This window comes from Myxine glutinosa, chromosome 10, assembly GCF_964187855.1.
Source record: "Myxine glutinosa chromosome 10, kmMyxGlut1.1, whole genome shotgun sequence".
NCBI lineage: Eukaryota > Metazoa > Chordata > Myxini > Myxiniformes > Myxinidae > Myxine > Myxine glutinosa.
In genome coordinates, this window is record NC_136270.1 from 25,537,575 (window position 1) to 25,555,695 (window position 18,121).

Sequence of the window (18,121 nt, forward strand, 5' to 3'; positions counted from 1 at the left end):
GTCACATAAATTTCCTTGGTGAAGGTAAGCATTCATCTCCAAGTTACACGGGAGAATGTCTTCATCATTCTTTGAGAAAGAGGGTGTATGCCACGATTAACTTCATTTTTTAGCCACAAATTTTCTTTCTTTCTTCTTCCCAATTCCGTTAGCAATCCCTCCAAAATGTGATCTCGTCTTATCCTTATGCTCAGTCATATCTGAATCTGCTTTCCGCACACACTGAATCAGATAGGGTACATCTTACCATGAAATCAGCATAATCATGTATATCTTCCGACAGTTTCACATTCAACAATTTGTTGTTTTTCCTTAACACAAAAAGTTATATTCATTTATATGCGTCACACAAATAATATTCAATCAGGTATGTATTTTATTACTAAACTAAGAATAGCATTGTATATGATTACAATCACAAACGGGAATACCTAATTCCCAACAACAATTTTCCCAAACCAACAAATTAAGCATAATGTATTATTACCATAATTCCTCTCCACTTTTTCTTTTCCCTCTTTTTTTTTTTTTTTTCTAACAGTGTGTCACTCGTGGTGATATGAGTTCATTGATATTGTAATTGACACAACTCATAACATTGTCGTTATGCCATTATCTTAATTCTACTGTTTATGTCGCCATAAAAGTCTTCCTTTTCTGGTTCCACATTTCTTTCCTCATTTGTCACTTCATGTGTTATCATCGTGTTGTTGGTTACCTTATTCAAACACACCGTCACTAAGGCTTTCAAGCAAGCCACCACTAAAACAATTGCCAATATAACTACTAAACCAACAAACAAGTCTGCTACTCCTTGTATATATTCATACCTATGACATAGTTATATGTCGATGACATTTAACATTATATACCAAACTAACAAGCTTCCTAAAAGGTAAATAAAGAAAATCCCTTAATATGTAACATAATCAGATTATTTGTCTTGCCCTGATCCCCCTATCTCCCGGGGTTGAACTCAATCCCCTGATCATGAGTGTAGTTGTGATACATTTTTCACTCATGTTGTATTTATATCAGCAGGTAATTGTATGTCATGTAGGCAAATAAATGTCACTATCCCAAGTAGGAATATCACATGTTGAAAATGTAATGTTTATCAATGCAAGGGGTGTTAAAATGTAATTCAAATGACTGTAAATCACGACTATCATTTATCTACCACTGAATGTTCTGCTGGGCTGCTAGGTGCAGCCTCATTTTCTGTGGGATCGTCCACCTTAGCCCCATGTGCTTGTTTGCAATGAGGGGCATGAATCCAACTTTCTATTTTGGGTCCATATTTTTTCTATTCTTATCAATCTCCTATGGTTTATCATTTCGTTCCAAGATACCGCCACCAAAGGTTTTAACCAAAGCTCTACCAAACTATTTCCAATTTGAACAAAAAATGCCAGTGAAACAATGATTCGAAGAATTAACTTCAAGGGGTCAATGAATTTATTCTATAGCCAGATCTAATTTTCCCATCCAATAGTTTGCCTTGCCACATGTCATATTATAACACCTTAATAAACCTTCGAAAAATGTTTCCCATCTCAACAAATTTCCTTTTTTTTTTTTTTTTTTTCAAATAGCCATGTGTAACTTACGTATTTAACTACAATTTCCTCTCAATTTGTTTGGCCTAACTGGCCGCAAAAGTGGCTGCCAGCATGCAGTACCGTTTTTTATCTACCAAGGAAGTGTTCCACACAAGACCTCTACCAAAATGTTGTTTGTAAAAAACAAATCTGGGATTTCTGATTACATGGATGCACACTCTCAGGACATTTTCAGGCTGCTGTTAACAATCCACTACGATAACTTAATTCCTTTACCCACAATCAAATAATTAGTACAAATTGAGGATATTATCCCTATCACATTCTTTTATAGATTCATTATGTTGGATCTAATTTTTTCCCAATAATTTTCCACTGCTGTAAGGCGGAACAATAGCTCTCATAAGTCTTAGTAATATCGTACTTAATTTGCCCAGCAGCGAATAATTTATTTACTATCCTTTCTCATCTGTTAACCAGTGACTTTGTTTAAACTCCAGAACTGAAAACCCACAATAGTTCAAACCAGCAAAATTTTCTTTACTATTTTCCCATATCATCTATGCCTAAAACACATCCATACATACAGCACAATTTATATGCTGATAAAATTCAAGTTTATATATATAAAAATCCGTGAGCAGAGTACTCTGGGAAGTCAGTGTAAGACCTCTCCCAAATTTGGCTAATTTTGTACTCCCACATTTTTTTTCCCACATTGGAACTATCTATTTTCAGACAAGGCACACTGTCGGTGTCAGCAATCTTGTAAGATTGATACACAAAAACACACACACACATGCATTATGCATATTTGTTTGCGTTGGAACCATTATTTACAGATCAGATGGGTGTCAATTTTATTTCAATTTCATAAAATTTGTCAATCAAATTAAAATGCTTATACCCAAATAAACTAAAAGTCTATTCTTAGAAAACCCCTATGATGTCACATTGAAATTACCCTTTCAGTTCCCACCATAATTTATCCAAATTTGACTACACACCCATTTGCATGTCAGTCGACCACTGACCTATCAATCATGCGGAACACTAGTCCGACATTCCCACCTGATCATCATGCGACCCTTGTCCCTTGGTTTCAAAAATTTGCAAAGCAATTGTTCCAACTTTGTAAATTTAAAATTGTGTGCCCAACATAAAAGATCCAATTTCGGCTTGTGATCAATTAATTACTAATTTGCTTACAAGCAAAAGAAAAAATGAATAATTCTTGCTCCGAAAACTTTTCAGACCCAAGAATCATCGACAGTTATTCATGTTTGTCCAGTAATCGAATCTGTTGAGGCTAATCATCATTTGGGATTTGCAGCAATGAAGGCCTAATCATTGTCTGAGGTATCGGTCAGCACTGGTACCCTTGATCTTGGTTTACCCTATTAACTTGTCTTCCTTTTGGTATACGGACATCCTCTTTTCCAATGTCCCATCCGTCCACACTTGAAACACCGGTTTCTGTCGTTGTCTGATCTGTGCACCTGTGCATTTGTATTGCTGGGCTGCATCTCTACATCCCTGAGTTGCCACTGCAATCTCTCGTTATCTCCTGAAACACGAAAAAATTCTCTGTACCGTCCTTTTTGGGGAGACAACTGGAAATCTGATGGGACAACTGTCACTTTCATTCCTAATTTCGAGGGCAGTTGTGCATTTGTCTCCTCCACTGTATCCTGTATCCTTTTTATTTTAAGTTCTAGATCCGTTATCCGTTCTTGCTGTTCCCGTTGTCTGGATTCACCATCCCAAAGATGGAATGCAAGCCAGTCTACCGTTAGATTCTGTCTCTTCCTGGCTTTCAATCTTTGTTCCAATCTTTCCAATCGACTTCGCTCAAATGTACCATCTCTTGGAAACTCCTCATCATGTCCCTTTGTCCACAAATACCAATTCTCGACCTGCCTTATAGCTTCTGCACCATAACGGTCGTACATATGATGTGTACAAGTACCTTTTTGTGGAATCTCTGGTTGTCCTTGTGTATTCTTGCAGGCTCCATTTCCCATTCTGCCTTTTATCAAAGTAGCGTTGGATGTGTTGTAGTTTGTTCCTCTAAAGCTTCACTCGTACCTCCAGGAAGGGTCTCTCCACCTGTTCACACGGTGATTTCCAGAGAATCTCCCTCAGCTGTGGCTTTTGCACAATCCAATCTCACAGATCAGTATTTGCAGATGAGCCAAAGGGTCAGTATGAAATGGGTGAATCCTCAGGTGTCCGCTCTGTTGACGGGGAAATCACACAATGGTAACCGCACATATATATCTGTATATAAACTCACCACCTTGCTCAATTTTCCCAGGTTGTCTCCACATTGATAATATCTCGCAAAGATATCAAAGCTTCTTTCTTGAGACCGCATTTTCATCAATCAAACAATCAATATATTCAATTCAATTTATTCAGTTCAATTTATTCAGTTAATTTTATTCAATTAAATTCAATCAATTAGATTCAATCAATCAACAATTCAATCAATTATTCAATTTCAATTAATTCATCAATATTCATCAATAAATCAAATTAATCATTTTGGATGACTCCTTGCATAAGCCCTTTCCCCAATGATATCAGGACAGGTCCATCCATTGACTGAGATCGAATTTTATCGGTCGTCACCTCTGGTTCGTACCTCATGTCAATTGATGAATCACCATCCTGTCCTAGGGTCATATCTGACATATTTCCCCATTTTGCCTGGTCTCCACAAATTTTCTTTGCAACCACTAAAGGCAACTCATCCTTCATTCGTGAGACAGCCAAAATGGATGGCAGATATTAAAGTTCATTGGAAAAATATCTCATCATTTTTTCCTTTAATAGTACCCAAAATCTCTTGGCAATTTAAATTTCGTAAAACTCCTGAAATAAGACTGTAAAATTCCTTCAATCATGCTAAATTTTGAAACTCCATCGCTTGTAACACCCAATTGATCCCATAGGGCTTGAAAGTTCTTTCCCAAGTTCATGCAATCATTCTGCATTTGAACCCTATGATATCATTCATAATAATCATCATGATTTTATAGTCATGGTCATATCATAGTCATCTATTTAAACGAACATTTCCTTTATCACCACAGCTATGTGGTATAATCAACACTAGAATAAAACTGTACATAGCAACAGGCTACCTCATGGCCACTTAGTATACCTATTGACAATAAGTCATAACAATATCGAATAATCATTGAACAATTCAAAAATCGCTTCCACTGCTCCAGCCGCAGCATTCGTCATTTTGTCTGCTCATCCGCATGACCAAAACGAAATAAAGGGAGCTCAACCATTACACAGCGCTTTTAATGGCGCATGCCATAGGACCTCAACGCAATTTCGACTCGGCCAGAAAAACGAGCAAATTTTGCAGGATGTTAACTGGAATTAGTCGTGAAAATATATCCAAAATACACAAAAATACCCACCTACAAAAATAAACAACAAAACCCAAACAAACCCAAACAAACCCGACCATATTACACAATTAAATTACACCTTAAATTATTCATTAAATTACTCATTAAATTACTCATTAAATTACATCATTTCAGCATCGTATTGATTGCTGAAATGTTCATGGGTTTGAACACACCTTAAAAGAGGTATGCTTTGCGGTTTTGCCCACCTACCACGTTTAATTAAATTACATCATTTCAGTATCGTATTGATTGCTGAAATGTTCATGGGTTTATACACACCTTAAAAGAGGTATGCTTTGTGGTGTTGCCCACCTACCACGTTGAATTAAATTACATCATTTCAGCATCGTATTGATTGCTGAAATGTTCATGGGTTTATACACACCTTAAAAGAGGTATGCTTTGTGGTGTTGCCCACCTACCACGTTGAATTAAATTACATCATTTCAGCATCGTATTGATTGCTGAAATGTTCATGGGTTTATACACACCTTAAAAAGAGGTATGCTTTGTGGTGTTGCCCACCTACCACGTTGAATTAAATTACATCATTTCAATTAAAACATCGCTTCTACTGCTCCAGCCGCAGCATTCGTCACTTTGTCTGCTCATCCGCATGACCAAAACGAAATAAAGGGAGCTCAACCATTACACAGCGCTTTTAATGGCGCATGCCATAGAAACTCAACGCAATTTCGACTCGGCCAGCAAACGAGCAAATTTTGCAGGATGTTAACTGGAATTAGTCGTGAAAATATATCCAAAATACACAAAAATACACACCCACTCAAATAAACAACATTTATTCCGTTCAACAGAACAAACATTTCCTCTATCATGACATGCATGTCTTCAAAATTATATGACCAAGAGGAAAGTAAAATTAATTAAAAACTGCGGGCAGTGATGATCCGGGGACCATACCGCTCCATCCTGATTGGACGAGTGCATGCTAGAGTCGTTAACAACGACTGTCCAGATCCGATTGTTCAAAATTTCAACTCAATCGATCGAAAAATGAACGCAGGGATGCATTTTAAAGGTGCAGTGGCACTAACTGAGTTGCCACGAATATGGCCACAAAATTGCCAATATGGCCATCACAAAATATTTTCCTTAATCAATTGGCTCATAGCATAACCAATCTGCAAGTATTTCATCCGAAGATGTATCTCTGAGGACTTTAAATTAAATAAGTCATTTATAAATCAACGAGTTAATTTATTAAATGATTAATCAATAAATCAAAATTTTCCTTGACAGCCACATCACTTGGTCAGTGTCATGTCCAAATATCAGTTTCCTTACTCAAAAGGTGCCTGAGTTAATGTAATGTAATTACTGTAATAAGATTACTGCAATTACTGTAATGATTACTGTAATTACTGTAATTACCGGAACTGTAATTACTGTAATTACCTCAGGTAATTAGCATCAGCAAAACACAACATTTGAATGTTCCCAAAACGTTGGAGCAAAACGTTGCAACAACGAAAGTGAAACGTTGTGGCGACGTTGTGGAAACGTTTTACAACAACATTATTTCAATGTTGCAGGAAAGTAATGTGAAAAAACGTTCCCAAAATGTTCTCTCTTTTTCTGTCTCTCTTTCTGTCTGTCTGTGTCTCTCTCTCACTTTCTGTCTCTCTCTGTCTATCTCTCTCTGTCTGTCTGTCTGTCTCTCTCTATGTGTCTGACTATCATCTTTATCTCTGTTTGTCTCTATGTCTCTCTTTCTTTCTTTTTCTGTCTATCTCTCTCTGTCTGTCTCTCTTTCTCACTTTGTCTCACTCTGTCTATCTCTTTTTGTCTGTCTCTCTCTATGTGTCTGACTATCATCTTTATCTCTGTTTGTCTCTATGTCTCTCTCTCTTTCTCTCTCTGTCTATCTCTCTCTGTCTGTCTCTCTTTCTCACTTTGTCTCACTCTGTCTATCTCTTTTTGTCTGTCTCTCTCTATGTGTCTGACTATCATCTTTATCTCTGTTTGTCTCTATGTCTCTCTTTCTTTCTTTTTCTGTCTATCTCTCTCTGTCTGTCTCTCTTTCTCACTTTGTCTCACTCTGTCTATCTCTTTTTGTCTGTCTCTCTCTATGTGTCTGACTATCATCTTTATCTCTGTTTGTCTCTATGTCTCTCTTTCTTTCTTTTTCTGTCTATCTCTCTCTGTCTGTCTCTCTTTCTCACTTTGTCTCACTCTGTCTATCTCTTTTTGTCTGTCTCTCTCTATGTGTCTGACTATCATCTTTATCTCTGTTTGTCTCTATGTCTCTCTCTCTTTCTCTCTCTGTCTATCTCTCTCTGTCTGTCTCTCTTTCTCACTTTGTCTCACTCTGTCTATCTCTCTCTGTCTGTCTCTCTCTATGTGTCTGACTCTGACTATCATCTTTATCTCTGTTTGTCTCTATGTCTCTCTTTCTTTCTTTTTCTGTCTATCTCTCTCTGTCTGTCTCTCTTTCTCACTTTGTCTCACTCTGTCTATCTCTTTTTGTCTGTCTCTCTCTATGTGTCTGACTATCATCTTTATCTCTGTTTGTCTCTATGTCTCTCTTTCTTTCTTTTTCTGTCTATCTCTCTCTGTCTGTCTCTCTTTCTCACTTTGTCTCACTCTGTCTATCTCTTTTTGTCTGTCTCTCTCTATGTGTCTGACTATCATCTTTATCTCTGTTTGTCTCTATGTCTCTCTTTCTTTCTTTTTCTGTCTATCTCTCTCTGTCTGTCTCTCTTTCTCACTTTGTCTCACTCTGTCTATCTCTTTTTGTCTGTCTCTCTCTATGTGTCTGACTATCATCTTTATCTCTGTTTGTCTCTATGTCTCTCTCTCTTTCTCTCTCTGTCTATCTCTCTCTGTCTGTCTCTCTCTATGTGTCTGACTCTGACTATCATCTTTATCTCTGTTTGTCTCTATGTCTCTCTTTCTTTCTTTTTCTGTCTATCTCTCTCTGTCTGTCTCTCTTTCTCACTTTGTCTCACTCTGTCTATCTCTTTTTGTCTGTCTCTCTCTATGTGTCTGACTATCATCTTTATCTCTGTTTGTCTCTATGTCTCTCTTTCTTTCTTTTTCTGTCTATCTCTCTCTGTCTGTCTCTCTTTCTCACTTTGTCTCACTCTGTCTATCTCTTTTTGTCTGTCTCTCTCTATGTGTCTGACTATCATCTTTATCTCTGTTTGTCTCTATGTCTCTCTTTCTTTCTTTTTCTGTCTATCTCTCTCTGTCTGTCTCTCTTTCTCACTTTGTCTCACTCTGTCTATCTCTTTTTGTCTGTCTCTCTCTATGTGTCTGAGTATCATCTTTATCTCTGTTTGTCTCTATGTCTCTCTTTCTTTCTTTTTCTGTCTATCTCTCTCTGTCTGTCTCTCTTTCTCACTTTGTCTCACTCTGTCTATCTCTTTCTGTCTTGTTGAAAGCAATTAATTCCATAACTCAATATTACCTCTATTTATATATACTAGGGCGTGCCCGCCCGTACGTGCTTGCAAAAAAAAAAAAAACACATGCGTGCAAGCAACAACAAAAACTTTGAAACCACGTGGCAGTAACGACCACAGAACCACCCTCCTATTTGCATGGAATGGTTTGGTCCATTCGCAAAGCCAAAACGAACGACCACAGAACCACCCTCCTATTTACATGGAATGGTTTGGTCCATTCGCAAAGCCAAAACGAACGACCACAGAACCACCCTCCTATTTGCATGGAATGGTTTGGTCCATTCACAAAGCCAAAACGAACGACCACAGAACCACCCTCCTATTTGCATGGAATGGTTTGGTCCATTCGCAAAGCCAAAACGAACGACCACAGAACCACCCTCCTATTTGCATGGAATGGTTTGGTCCATTCGCAAAGCCAAAACGAACGACCACAGAACCACCCTCCTATTTGCATGGAATGGTTTGGTCCATCCGCAGAGCCAAAGCGAACGGCCCGCGAGCACGGCGACCACACCCTGGGACCCACCCGTCCGATTAATTTCAAACCTTGAAAAGGCACATCCTCGGGTCCCCATCAATATACCTGGCAAGTTACAAGTATATCGGACCGGTAGTTGTTGAGAAACAGCGGTCGCATACAGACAGACCGACACACACACCGAGATTACTGGAATTATAGATAGATAAAATCCGATCTCATTAAAACCTTCAGACAAACCACTAGCATATATTATTCCTAGGACTAAAATCACCAGGACCATTATCAAACATTTATCAAAATATTAGGACCATCATCAAACCAATGAATGACTCAATCCTTTAATGACTCCATCCAAACCCAGACATTTTGAGTTCCGTAACTTTAATACTTCAAATTTTCCATTCCTTCCCTTCCTTATCCTTCGATGTAGGGATGGGTTCTTTTTAGGATCATGTTGCATCGAGCATTATTTTTTCAAACAGTGTGACTATTAAGCCCACGCCAAAACCTCTGACATCCCACCATTAACACCTATTTTAAGCGTGCCGAATCAGTAAGCATCACCCCTTCTATGAGCCTCGACCAGAGGGTGGTTGTCACCCACAAACACTCGTCGCGAGCTGTTCCATTGTCTGTTGATTCCCATTCTGCTGTTTTTGTCTCATAATCAAGATAAATTTGGAACAGCCCTTAAACTAACACCAAGCAGATCAATTTTTATATTTAAATATAAAATCATTTTCTCATTAATTCATAATCATAAAATCATTTAATCCGTGTCACCCATGCTATTTATCTAGCAAATTTCGTCAAAAAAAAAAAAAAAAAAAACACAACAGCACTGGTTCCGTGTCACCCATGCTATTTATCTAGCAAATTTCGTCAAAAAAAATCGAACGAGTTTTAGTTATGGCGGGAAAACTGAAAAAAAATTCTCTATTTAAAACGGGTGTACACGATTGTACACGTGTACGGACCTTACCGAACCTTACCGACCCGGCAAACAAATCGCCTCATGGTGCACTTCATGAGCCGACTTGCCCGCAGACCAGAGTAAGGCTCTTAACACCCAGCGTATACCGTACGCATATGCAAGCACACGAATAATAGAATCATTTAAACCGTTCCATCCGTGACTTTTACCTTGGACGGTCGTGACAAAAATACTTTTACACTCCTTGGATTACCTACGGAATGCAAGTCCCACACACCAAATCCTCCATCTTCAGAATTCATATTTCATAATGGACAGATCCCCAAGACGTCATGCTTACATGCTCACCTTGGCGACGTCCACTCGAAATTTCAGCGGTGCCTCCATATTGTTGTAGAATTTGTGTATGACTCACAGGACTCCAATGACCGGACACAGGTTACAAAAGGTCTAGTTTATTAAACTGTATTCACTTCATCCAATTACCAAAATGATACCGCATAATATAATGGATCAGGTTAACTCTTTTCGCTGGTCCTTCTCGTTCATCCGACACTCCCGTTCGGTCAGCGCTTCACGTAGCAAGTACTCGTTCATTCCATCGTTCCGTCGGGCAGGGCTTCTGAGGACAAGTCTACTTTACTCAACGTTTGCTCTCGTTATATCGCCAAACTGGACTTAATCTCCTCTCCGCTAATGTCCCGAGGTCATGCATCGCACCGAGTCCTGGCATCAGCTCGCTCCCCTCCTGCTGTGATTTCCATTTACACAGCAGGGGGGGGTGCTCTAGCCTGGGGCCTTGACCAGGTGTTTCCAAAGGATTATCATGTTCATGCACATTCTGCTTCGTTACCAGATTTAATCAATGAGTTACCAGGGCCAATCAATACGTTACACTGAGTTACACTTCCACACTCTTCACAGCATCAATCACAGGCAATATTCCCATCATCTTTCGCAATTCATCATTTGTCTTCCTCTCTCTCAACGATACTCCGCACATCCATCAAACCATTCGCATTTCCACCCTTTCCAGCCTTCGTTGCTGCTCTACGTTCATTACCCATGTCTCGCTCCCATAAATCATAACACTTCTCACACATGCAGCATACACCTTTCCCTTCAGCTTCAGCGACACTCTCCTCCTCATCAGCACGCCACTCAGTTCCCGAAACTTCTTCCATGCACATCTCACTCGAGCAACCGTTGCCGAGTCTGATCTACCTTCTCCATTCAGCATGTCTCCGAGGTAGCAAAATGTTTTCACACCTTCCAGTTTAACGCAGTCTCCAAGATCCAACTCAACATTTCCTCCATCTGCAGCTCCCTCTGTGCACACCTTACATTTGAATGTAGCTGCCACACTGGTTAATGACCCTCTCAGACCACTACATTTTTGATGAACCCACTCAGCACACATTGTACATTGAATGGAGTTCACTCCGACACCCTTCCTGCACACAGCACACGGCCACTTCCCAGTTCTTTCCACCTCACCACATGCTTTACCACTTGCCATCACCTTTGTCTTTCCGATATTCACCTTCAGACCTTTTGTCTCCATACATTCCTTCCACTTGTTCATCTTTTCCTTCAGTCCATCCATACTTTCCGCAATCAACACCAGATCATCTGCATACAACAACTCCCACGGTAAACCCTCCTTTACGGTCTGAGCCAGCACCTCCATCACAGCTACAAATAGTAGTGGACTTAGTACCGACCCCTGATGCACTCCCACCTTCACCTCAAACTCACCACTGTTCCCGTCCTTCGTCCTTACAGCTGTGCGTGCTCTTTTGTACATTGCCATCACTACTCTGATCAACCATTCCTCCACTCCTAACTTCCTCAATGCCCATGTCAATACTTTGCGTGGAACCCTATCGAATGCTTTCTCCAGATCAACAAACCCAAAAAACAACTTCTTCCTCTTATCCATGTACTTCTCCTGCAACTGCCTCACAATGAAAAGCGCATCTGTCGTTCCTCTTCCTGGCATAAATCCAAACTGCATTTCGTCGATTTCGTCGGTTTTACAATAATATATATATATTGTAACACCCGAACAAAACATATTAAATCAGGGGTGTACATGTTTCGAGCATAACCAAAGTACCTATGGTTATGCTCGAAACATGTACACCCCTGATTTAATATGTTTTGTTCGGTGTTACACATGAAATATAATCTTTCAAATGTTCTGGGGGAACCTGTGAACCAATGTAAATTGTTATAAGGTAGGACATAATCGGGATATTAATTACATTGTCAGTTATAATGTTTTAATTCCACGTTTTAAAATGATTCTGCTTGATCCAGTGTGTTGGAAACAGGCTCTGGTGTGATTAAATGAAAGAGGAGAATAACCCACTTGTAAGAATCAAAAAGAGCCTTTTGGAAGAGTTGCTGGAAATTATGATCAGTGAATTTGGCTGGCTCAAGTTGAAATTATTATGGCATGCACCTCCAAAACATGGAAAGACACCTTCCTTTGGAAAATTGAAAACTGTGGTTCACCTACCCTCGCAGGAGTTTCAAGACGACCATTTGCCTGAACCACATTGTCATATGTGGGTTGAAAGCGACCACCTACTTCAGTACAATGTCAGAAATATCTATCACGTCAGCACCTGTTTTGGAGCTCACATCAACTGCCAAAGTTTCTTCTTCCATCGTCATGGCAAACTACAGCCCCTGCCTGATGTTCCAACATGACATCACGACTCTGCTGATTGCCAAAGGAGGGTGAGTCCTGGTTGGGACTGCTGGACTGCACTGGACACTGGGCCTTCATGGCTCTGCTGGCTGTTTCTGGTGTGAATCATAAATCAATTGGACGTCATGATCCTGGAGCCTTCATCGATGCACCTCCAGCTTTGGTCCTCATCTCACACAATTCTGCTGATTGAGCGGGATTTGTGCAGCTCCTCACACTCTATGCTTGAGAGGGCAGGTCAGATGAAACTGGACGACAGCCTTGGTGAAGATCTGCTAATGCTTGTTGTAAGAATGGCAATGATGCTGCCTGCTGTGCAGGGTCGTTTTGTGATATTGCCCATCTACAACCATATTGGTGATTCAACGCGCAATAGCTTGTGTGCTGCTGAAACGTGGCAGATTGTGCATTGCAAGCACAGAGAAGATTGTGACCTGTACCTGGTTCCTCAAGCACATGAGAGATAAGGGTTAATCTTTGATGACAGGAGCACAGAGTTCCAGCATTCATCCTGCTGCAGAAAATCACACATGAATAATTGCCAAATGTTAAAGGAAGTGGATCACTTGAATGAAAGAGCTCCACAACAAACTGAGCATTCAACGACGGAGGGATTCAACATGCAAGACGATGCCTAATGACAAACAAACTTTTCCATCAGGATGGTGTATGCATGCCGTTTCGGCTATGAGCCAAGGGGGTTGGTCGGTACCATACAGATGGAGTAAGGCTCATTGTGATTTTTAGCAAGATATATGTCCCTAGATATGAAAAAAAGTGATAGCAGTGTATAACTCTCGGCCATCTCTGTGTTATCACCCGAAATATTATTATAGGCTATGAGCCAAGGGGGTTGGTCGGTACCATACAGATGGAGTAAGGCTCATTGTGATTTTTAGCAAGATATATGTCCCTAGATATGAAAAAAAAGTGATAGCAGTGTATAACCCTCGGCCATCTCTGTGTTATCACCCGAAATATTATTATACGCCTGCTTCGCTTCGCCAAAAATGTGATATTTGCTAAAATTGGAATAAATATGTTTTTAAGGACCACAGAGTGCCAATAATTTGCATACTGGATGCCAACTAATATAGTAATAGAAATATAGAACATTTGTGGGGGTTATTTATCAAAATATTGATATAATGACAAAAAATATGTTAGATTTAGTGAAAAAGTGGTCGAAATCGCTTCGAGTTCAGAATTCACATTGTACATTTTTGTCAATATTTCAAAAATGAAAACTCCCAGAGTAACATTTGACCCCTCAAAATCTTCGCAAGGAACCACTGCATTGGAATATATCATTACTTTGTAATATGGTGGTTGTTTGGGGCACATATTTTGGCAAAGTTCAAAATATGTTCAACCATACCCCCTAATTTTGATATTTTGGAACGAAACATAGCTTTTGAACATATTAGGTTTATTCGTCTACTACTTTTGGTATCTCAGTGTAATTTTTGGTATTAGCTAGTATCCTAAAGTAGGTTTGTAACATCAGCTACATTATATTTCACAATGCATGCAAACTTGCTCCACACTCTAGGTTTATCATGATCTCTCGAACAAATACGATCTCGATCTCGATCTCGGCACTCTGTGGTCCTTAAAAACATATTTATTCCAATTTTAGCAAATATCACATTTTTTGGCGAAGCGAAGCAGGCGTATAATAATATTTCGGGTGATAATACAGAGATGGCCGAGAGTTATACACTGCTATCACTTTTTTTTCATATCTAGGGACATATATCTTGCTAAAAATCACAATGAGCCTTACTCCATCTGTATGGTACCGACCGGTCAATTTGGGGGGTCTGGCTCATAACCTAGTAGGTAGAGGTAAATTATTTGTGAAAGCAGGGTTTAAAAAACTGAACGATTGTTCCTCAAAAATGGAGTCAACCTGTGACTCAAACAATTAATTCTCTCCTCAGTGAAAGACACATGAAAGCCCGCTTGGGGTTTGCAAAAAAGCACCTGCAGGACTCTCAGACTGTGAGAAACAAGATTCTGTGGTCTGATGAAACCAAGATTGACTGTTTGGCTTCCGTCTGGCGACTATGCCATAAAGCCTAGATCGGTGGAGTGTTGCAGTGATGGTTGTCCTTCTGGAAGTTTCTCCCATCTCCACACAGGATCTCTGGAGCTCAGCCAGAGTGACCATCGGGTTCTTGGTCACCTCTCTTGCCAAGGCCCTTCTCCCCCGGTTTCTCAGTTTGGCCGGGCGGCCGGCTCTAGGAGGAGTACTGGTTGTTCCAAACTTCTTCCATTTTAGAATAATGAAGGCCACTGTGCTCTTGGGAACCTTCAATGCAGCAGAAAGTTTTTTGTAAGCTTCCCCAGATGTGTGCCTCGACACAATCCTGTCTCTGAGCTCTGCAGGCAGTTCCTTCGACCTCATAGCTTGGTTTTTGCTCTGATATGCATTGTCAGCTGTGAGACCTTATATACAGGTGTGTGCCTTTCCAAATCCTGTCCAATCAATTGAATTTACCACAGGTGGACTCCAATCAAGGTGTAGAAACATCTCAAAGATGATCAAGAGAAATGGGAGGCACCTGAGCTAAATTTCAAGTGTCATAGCAAAGGGTATGAATACATATGTCAATGTGATATTTCAGTTTTTTCTTTTTAATAAATTTGCAAAACTTTCTAAAATCCTGTTTTCTCTTTGTCATTATGGGGTATTGTGTGCAGATTGATGAGGGAAAAAATGAATTTAAACGATTTCAGCATAAGGCTGCAACATAACAAAATGTGAAAAAAGTGAAGGGGTCTGAATACTTTCTGAATGCACTGTATATGACATAAACATATTCAATTTTGGCATTGGTACTTTGATACATTTTTACTGAATTATTTTTAAAATGTCCACTTACCACCAATCGCATCAGCATCTTTTATCAAAGCCAAAATAGGACGAGCTGCAAATGCATCTGCATGATCTATCAGAGCTTCATGGATGGCATCATATCCGACAAGAACCACTGCAATAGTACCACCCAATTGTACACTGTACACAGGACCATATTGATCTGCGAACTGAGAAACAACATACTGCGTATGAGATGCAATCCCACACAGGAACAGCATGATATGTTTTTCCACAAGAGAAACTGGGTTGTGGCGAGATACGATCACAGTACAGTCCAACAGGTTAAAATGACAATCCAAAAATAGTTATGTATAGTAGCCTTGATCGTCCCAAAGAACTCACTGCGATGCAATCACAAGGATTATTCCAAGTAATGGAAATCGCCCCAAAACTGAACATTAAAAGGTTTTGAATGGAAATCGCCCCAAACAAGGCATGAAGCTACTCTAGGTAAGGGGCTAATGGAAGGTTAGAAAAACATAAGGATAAAGAAAAAATAAAAATAAAAATAAGAAAACATCCAAGACACCTTACCGGAAAACATCTTACCGGAAGTTGCAGAAGTCAGGTAAAATGGGGTACATACAGTCATGTGAAAAAGTAGGTACACCCCATGTAAAGTTTTGACTTTTTCAACATATTTCAACATACATCTATTTGATCTTCATTTCAACAATATTGACAGATAAAGGTGATATAATATAACAAATATCATGAAACATTTACATTTTGTAGTCCATTGTATAATTTAAATAAACATAAATGCAAATTTCGCATGTGGAAAAAGTGAGTACACCCCTACATTTATCACTACTTCAAATACCTAAAATTAGAATCAGGTGCACCAGCTCAGGTGCAAATGATTAGAACATCGTTAGAGAGGATCTTGGAGGAACCTGTCTTATTTAAACCTCAGATATTTAGTTTGGTTTGCTCTTTGTTGTTGAAGTGTGCGGCGTCACCATGCCTAGATCAAAAGAGCTCTATTGACAGTTGTTAATATTGCTAAATTACATCTCAATGTGATCTTGTGTAAAATATGCTTTACTGTGCAGTCTGGTAAAACTTTGGAGCCGAGATGATAATGCAGCATCTGTTACATAACCTTTGTCCCATAAATGGATAACACCAGGCTCGAGTGCTTTACTTAAGCCAAAAGGTGGAGGCATTAGTCAGAGTGTAATTTAGGGACAGAATGTTATCTCCCTGTGTAACGCTTTTGGAGATGGAACCAAGACAGAAATGCGCTATCTGTGGAATGGCTTTCTGTCACCTCTGTGACAAACCCAGGCGCTGGGTGAATTCCTCCACGGGCGAGGTCATGGGAGAGTGACCTCTCCAGGATGGATAATGAAGTATTCCATAGTTCGCAACGATAAGCAGCTGTTGCAGACCCTTTAGGGGACCCAAGATAGGAAACAGATGCCTTGCAGCACCTCGATGTCTGGGGGCTATGGGCCTTGTGTGGAACTCTGCATTCCACTGGAGTGACATGAAAGGAGCCAAGTTCTATTTAACCACGAGGCTCCGAGGAAACAGGACGGATCAATGGAAGAAGGATAAGAGTGAGACTGGTCATCGGGAGTAAGAGCTGCAGCCGAGACCGGCGGAACGAGAGTGCGACGCGTCGTCATTATCTTGAATTAGTACGTTTATTTTATACAGCAGCTCTCTACAGTTTCAATAAAACATTGACTTGATAAAACAAGTTTGAGTTTCTTTGAGTAATCTCGTGAGAGGTTGCTCAGTTGGAGTTCAGTAGTAGAGATCATTAATCTTCTACAAATTGGTGGTCCCAGCACGGAGATCGATTGCCCAGGGGCACAAGACCAGGTGTACAAGATAAGCATCCCGTCTTGTGTCATCTGTACAGTACGATGCGAACCTGCTTATTTGCTCAGTTTTTGTGTACGTGTTATGAGGTAGGTGGGCAACACCACAAGGTATACCTCTTCGAGGTATGCGGAAAGCCCCGGAACATTTCAGAAATATCATGACAATTTTTTACGATTTTTTTCTTCCCAAATTTATTAATTATTTTTTCCAAATTTTTTTCTATTTGTTTTTGATAAATTCTACGAGTTCAAAGAGCCACTAACGGACCACCTTGGTCGTTAGAGAAAGGGTGCTGCGTTCGTCCGCTGTCATGTAAAACTGAAATGGTGTGCAATATGGTCGACCTTGTTGTTTATTTTTGTTTATTTTTGGGTATTTTTTTTTGTGTGTATTTTGTATATATCTCTACTCGTTTCGTTGGTACACGAATTGTGTCGATTTCCCGTTAAATATAATGGTTGAGATCCCGATTGATTGGAACAATAGAACGAGCGGATAGACGGATGGTCACAGACATCAACAAAAAGCGATTTTTAAACGATTATCCGAGGGTTTTCGTATAAATAGCGATAATGAGCGATTTTTTTTTGTAAATAGCGATTTTTACGCGAGCGCTTGTAAAGTGTACCGAAGCGCGATGTCATTGGGAGGTAGAAAAAACAATAAAGTGCTAAAAATCGGCTGGCTCGATTTTATAACATAAATTCCCATTGTGGAAAGAATATGGTTTTGCACCTCGATGAACTGCTAATCCGAGCGAGCTCTTCTACGCACAGTGACGCGCGCGAGGCAAATACACGGACTGATGCTGTGTGCACGATCGAACACACGATACAT

General features: G+C 39.8%; 1 protein-coding gene across 2 annotated transcripts in view; it reads right to left on the reverse strand.

Annotated features, from left to right (window-relative positions):
- LOC144888245 (cytochrome P450 2C23-like) overlaps positions 1-18,121 on the reverse strand; it is a 799,004-nt gene that overhangs the window by 91,015 nt on the left and 689,868 nt on the right. Inside the window, exon 1 of one of the 2 annotated variants that reach the window (XM_078785460.1) lies at positions 15,453-15,609. The exons of the other annotated variant lie outside the window; for it this stretch is intronic. The gene's annotated coding sequence lies outside the window, so the exon portion shown is untranslated. Of the gene's footprint in view, positions 1-15,452; positions 15,610-18,121 lie in introns of those variants that run through there. 2 annotated transcript variants of the gene reach the window in all.